This window comes from Heloderma suspectum, chromosome 2, assembly GCF_057233095.1.
Source record: "Heloderma suspectum isolate Gila_16-S chromosome 2, 16-S_ref, whole genome shotgun sequence".
Classification (NCBI taxonomy): domain Eukaryota; kingdom Metazoa; phylum Chordata; class Lepidosauria; order Squamata; family Helodermatidae; genus Heloderma; species Heloderma suspectum.
In genome coordinates this window covers 350,546,005-350,552,356 of record NC_139459.1, presented here as the reverse complement: position 1 = coordinate 350,552,356, position 6,352 = coordinate 350,546,005, and positions in this window count along the sequence as shown.

Below are 6,352 nucleotides of genomic sequence, written 5' to 3'. Positions count from 1 at the left end.
GGCAAAGCACACCATCCATTAATATATGAGGCTGGAAGTTGCCACACCCAGGCATGTGGGAATAGGCCTAGCTGTGAATCCAACCACATGCCCGTGATGCTAACCTTGGTTGCCTTGAACTTCTCCTTTCCAGAACACGGGAGAAGATTTTGTGGCAGCTGCTTCAGTGGTTTGGGGAGATGAGATATGGCCACCCAGATGTTGGCACTAGGGATGCACGAAAGCCACTTACCTGGTCTCGCAGCTTGCTTCACGGTGGGGGGGAGGCGCTTCGCTGCTCCCCCCGAAATTCAGGCCGGGGAGAAGCGCCCCATCTCCCCGGCCACGAATTTCAAAAGAAAAAACAAAACAAAAACATGCCCCTGTGATAGGCTACGCCAGGGAACCTATGCAATGGTGTTCTGTAGAGATCTATTTTGCCTCCCATTCTGCTTGAACATCTACCTCAAAGCATTTGAGTGAGGTCATCTGAAGCTTTGGAGAACTGTTGGAGATCATAGAATCATAGAATAGTAGGGTTGGAAGGGGCCCACAAGGCCATCGAGTCAAACCCCCTGCTCAATGCAGGAATCCAAGTCAGAGCATCCCTGACAAATGGCTGTCCAGCCTCGTCTTGAAGGCCTTCAGTGTGGGGGAGCCCACCACCTCCCCAGGTAATTGGTTCCACTGTCATATTGCTCTTACAGTCAGGAAGTTTTTCCTGATGCTCAGCCGGAATCTGGCTTCCTGTAACTTGAGCCCATTATTCCGTGTCCTGAACTCTGGGATGATCAAGAAGAGATCCTGGCCTTCTTCTCTGTGACAACCTTTCAAGTACTTGAAGAGTGCTATCATATCTCCCCTCAGTCTTCTATTCACAACGCTAAACATGCCCAGTTCTTTCAGTCTCTCTTCATAGGGCTTTGTTTCCAGTCCCCTGATCATCTTTGTTGCCCTCCTCTGAACCCTCTCCAGTTTGTCTGCATCCTTCTTAAAGTGTGGTGCCCAGAACTGGACACAGTACTCCAGATGAGGCCTAACCAGTGCTGAGTAGAGGAGAACTAGTACTTCCTGGGATTTGGAAGCGATGCTTCTATGAATGCAGCCCAAAAGAGCATTGGCCTTTTTTGCAGCCACATCACATTGTTGGCTCATATTCAGCTTGTGATCGACAACAATTCCAAGATCCTTCTCGCTTGTAGTGTGGTTGAGCCACGTATCCCCCATCTTGTAACTGTGCATTTGGTTTCTTTTTCCTAGGTGCAGAACTTGGCGTTTGTCCCTATTAAATGTCATTCTGTTGTTTTCTGCCCAGCGCTCCAGTCTATCCAGATCACTTTGAATTTTGTTTCTGTCTTCCAAAGTATTAGCTATCCCTCCCAATTTTGTGTCATCTGCAAATTTGATCAGCATTCCCTGCACCTCCTCCTCCAAGTCATTAATAAAAATGTTGAAGAGCACTGGGCCCAGGACTGAGCCCTGCGATACCCCACTCGTTACCTCTCCCCAGTTTGAGAAGGTCCCATTGGTAAGCACTCTTTGAATCCGATTCTGTAGCCAACTGTGGATCCACCGGATTGTTGTTTCATGTAGCCCACTTTGAGCTAGTTTGCTCATCAGGATATCATGGGGCACTTTGTCAAAAGCTTTGCTGAAGTCGAGGTATATGATGTCTACAGCATTCCCACGGTCTACAAGGGAGGTGACTTGATCAAAAAATCAGATCAGATTTGTCTGGCAGGACTTGTTTTTGACAAATCCATGTTGGCTTCGAGTAATCATGGCATTGTTGTCAAGGTGCTTCCAGATGGATTGCTTTATGATCTGCTCCAGAATTTTCCCAGGGATTGATGTCAGACTGACTGGTCTGTAGTTCCCAGGTTCCTCCTTTTTACCCTTTTTGAAGATAGGGACAACGTTAGCCCTCCTCCAGTCATCTGGCACTTCCCCCGTCCTCCATGATTTCTCAAAGAGAATAGACAGCGGTTCTGAGAGTTCTTCTGCCAGTTCCTTTATGACTCTAGGATGCAGTTCATCTGGCCCTGGAGATTTGAACTCATTCAAAGTAATGAGGTGTTCCTTGACCATATGCCTGTCGATCTCAAGCTGCAATCCTGCCCCTTCAGCCTGTACTTCGCCTTTGCCAGGGGGGTCATAGACCCTCTTTTGGGAGAAGACTGAGCCAAAGTAGGAATTGAGCACCTCTGCCTTTTCTTTGTCATCTGTTATCATTTTTCCATCCTTATTTAATAGCTGAACCACCATTTCTTTCCTCTGCCTTTTACTATGCACGTAGCTGAAGAAAGCCTTTTTGTTGTTTTTAACATCCCTTGCTAACCTCAGCTCATTCTCAGCTTTAGCCTTCCTGACGCCATCCCTGCAATTCTGTGCTATCTGCCTGTACTCTTCCTTTGTTACTTGGCCTTCTTTCCACTTCCTATATGTGTCCTTTTTTGTTTTCAGGTCATCCCTAAGCTTTTTGTGAAGCCACCTTGGCTTCTTCTGTTGTCTTCCTCCTTTTCTTCTTGTTGGAATTGCTTGTGATTGTGCCTTGAGAATTTCCTTTTTTAAAAGCTCCCACCCATCTTGGACTCCTTTTCTCGCTAGAAGAAAAGAAGATCTACCTCTTCTTTTCACTGGACTCACATGAGGTTGTGTGGACATGATGAAGTGGTGTCTGGGATTAGTAAATGACTAAACAAAGGCCAAAAAACTGAAGTTCAGTCCAGAAAAAAACAGCTGGGTTACTGTTGGTAGGTGATTCAATAAATTGGGGAGGTAGTGTTTAATGTGATCTAGATGAGGTCATTCATCCCATTTAGGGCCAAGCTTGCACCCATGGCACAAAACACCTTCCACCAAGTAAGATTAGCAATGCAGCTGTGACCTCTCCTGGACCAGAGTCGTAACATCTGGTATCATCTAGATTGCACTACTGCAGTGCTTTGTCAATGGGCCTTTGAAGAGACTCCTTGGAAATTTCAATTGTTCCAAAATACTGTTGCAAGAATTGTTGACTGAAACCTCCAAAGGAACATTTCCCACAAGCAGACAATGCCAGGAAGCTGGATCTAGGCACCATTTAATTCACACAATGCCCCAAGCTCGTATCACTGTGGGGCACTGTGGGAAATTAAGAAGTTGGCTACTGCAGTCAGTGGGGACCTGTTACAGAGAAGGGGGCCCAATAAAGGACACTTTGCCCAGGGCTTCCTCAAGCCAGCTCATCTGGATGAGGCCATTCCATTCTGAGAATTTGAGTCTGGCCCACTAGAGTACTGAGAAATTGGCATCAAGTTCATAGGTTGGCTAGATTTAGAGGGCAAACTTAGGAATGTACTGAAAAAAGGCAGAGACCCAAGGGCAAAGTCTACAAGAGAAGTTGCCCCAGCAACTACCAAGATGAAACTGTAGACTTAATAAGTCTGGCCATGGGAACGGTCAACTCCACAAGACAGCCAAGGTGACTCTGGGACCCAATTCTGCTAAAATGAATTAGTTCTGGTTCCTCATGAGCACTGTGTTTTCCAATGGAACATTAGACACTGACTTATAACAGGTCCAATTATTTGTCCATCACACCCATTATTATCTACAAGGACTGGCAAGGACTCTCCAGAGTCTCAGGAAAAAATCTTCCAGATCACCTGATCCTGGAGATGCTGGGGATTGAATCTGCTTCCTTCTGCAGATTGTACTCTACCACTGAGAAAAAATCCCTCCCAAAAATCTCTTGTGACATACCTAATTAAGCAGCACACCAACAGTAGATTGATCGACCTGACCCATAAAACTTAGAAGATTTAAAATCTCCTGTAATCTAAGGTTAAAATGCCTCCTGCTAGAAATTAGGGTCGCACATGCAGAGGAGGTCCTGGTCTTTTTAATTACTATCCTTTTATAAAATGTAACACCTCTGATAAAATGTAATCAAGGTATTAAGATATTGTTGTTCAGTCGTTCAGTCATGTCCGACTCTTCGTGACCCCATGGAAAATAGCACTCCAGGTCTTCCTGTCCTGCGCTCTCTCCCAGAGTGTGCTCAAGTCCATATTCATTGCATCGGTGATGCTATCTAGCCATCTCATCCTCTGCCGTCCCCTTCTCCTTTTGCCTTCAGTCTTTCCCAGCATCAGGGTCTTTTCCAGAGAGTTTTCTCTTTGCATTAGGTGGCCAAAATATTGGAGCTTCAGTTTCAGTATCTGTCCTTCCAATGAGCACTCAGGGTTGATTTCCTTTAGGATGGACAGATTTGACCTCCTTGCAGTCCAGGGGACTCGTAAGAGTCTTCTCCAGCACCACAGTTCGAAAGCATCAATTCTTTGGCGTTCAGCCTTCCTTATAGTCCAGCTCTCACAGCCATACGTTACTACTGGGAAAACCATAGCTTTGATTATACGGACCTTTGTTGGCAAAGTGATGTCTCTGCTTCTTACTATGCTGTCTAGGTTGGCCATAGCTTTCCTCCCAAGGAGCAAGCGTCTTTTAATTTCATGGCTACAGTCACCGTCTGCAGTGATCTTGGAGCCCAAGAAAATAAAATCTGTCACTGCTTCCATTTCTTCCCCTTCTATATGCCAGGAAGTGATGGGGCCAGATGCCATGATCTTCGTTTTTTTAATGTGGAGTTTCAAACCAGCTTTTGCACTCTCCTCTTTCACCCTCAACAAGAGGCTCTTTAGATCCTCTTCGCTTTCTGCCATTAGGGTGGTATCATCTGCGTATTTCAGGTTGTTGATAATTCTCCCGGCAATCTTAATTCCGACCTGTGATTCATCCAACCTGGCGTTACTCATGATGTACTCTGCATATAAGTTAAATAAGCAGGGTGACAATATGCAGCCTTGTCGTACTCCTTTCCCAATTTTGAACCAATCGGTTGTTCCATGTTTGGTTCTTACTGTTGCTTCTTGACCCTCGTACAGGTTTCTCAGGAGACACGTAAGGTGGTCTGGTACTCCCATCTCTTTCAGAATTTGCCACAGTTTGTTGTGATCCACACAATCCAAGGCGTAGTCAGTGAAGCAGAAAGAGACATTTTTCTGGCATTCTCTTGCTTTCTCCATGATCCAGCAAATGTTGGCGATTTGATCTCTAGTTCCTCTGCCTCTTCGAAACCCAGCTTGTACTTCCGGTAGTTCTTGGTTCACATACTGCTGAAGCCTAGCTTGTAGGATTTTGAGCATCACCTTGCTGGCATGTGAAATGAGCGCAATTGTACAGTAGTTTGAACACTCTTTGGCATTGCCCTTCTTTGGAATTGGAATGTAAACTGACCTTTTCCAGTCTTGTGGCCATTGTTGAGTGTTCCAGATGTTGGCATATTGAGTGCAGCACTTTAACAGCATCATATTTTAGAATCTTAAATAGCTCAGCTGGAATACTGTCATCTCTGCTAGCTTTGTTGTTAGTAATGCTTCCTAAGGCCCACTTGACTTCACTCTCCAGGATGTCCGGCTCAAGTTCAGTGACCGCACTATCCTGGCTATCAGGGACATTCAGATCTTTCCTGTATAGTTCTTCTGTGTATTCTTCCCAGGTCTTCTTAATCTCATCTGCTTATGTTAGGTCCCTGCCTTCTTTGTCCTTTATCATGCCCGTCTTTGCACAAACGTTCCCTTGAGATCTCTGATTTTCTTGAAAAGATCACTAGTCTTTCCCATTCTATTGTTTTCCTCGATTTCTTTGCATTGTTCATTTAAGAAGGCCTTCTTGTCTCTCCTTGCTGTTCTCTGGAACTCTGAATTCAGTTGGGTATATCTTCCCCTTTCTCCCTTGCTTTTCGCTTCCCTTCTTTCCTCAGCTACTTATAAAGCCTCATCAGACAGCCACTTTGCTTTCTTGCATTTCTTTTTCTTTGGGATGGATTGAGTTGCTGCCTTCTGAACAATGTTATGGACCTCCGTCCATAGTTCCTCAGGCATTCTGTCTATCAAGTCTAATCCCTGAAATCTATTCCTCACCTCCACTGTATATTCATAAGGGATATGATTGAGGTCAAACCTGAATGGTTTAATGGTTTTCCCTACGTTCTTCAATTTAAGCCGAAATTTTTAGGGATGGGGGAGAATTTCTCCCCGAAACTTCGGGGGGCCGAGTGCCAACGCATCCGGTCCTCCGAAGGTTGTTCGGGGAGAAATTCTCCACCCCCCCGCCCCCCGCCCAGCCCAGGATGGGACTTACCTTTTACGAATGTCCCTCCCAGCGGCAGGTCCCGGCGGCGGTTCGGCAGGTCTTCGTCAGGGGCGGGGGTGGCAGCCGGTCTTTCGACCGGCTGCCGCCACCGCCATTACAAGAAAAGTAAAAAAAAAATAAAACACCCCTGTGATAGGCTACGTAATGATTAACGTAGCCTATCATGGCTAGATTTGCA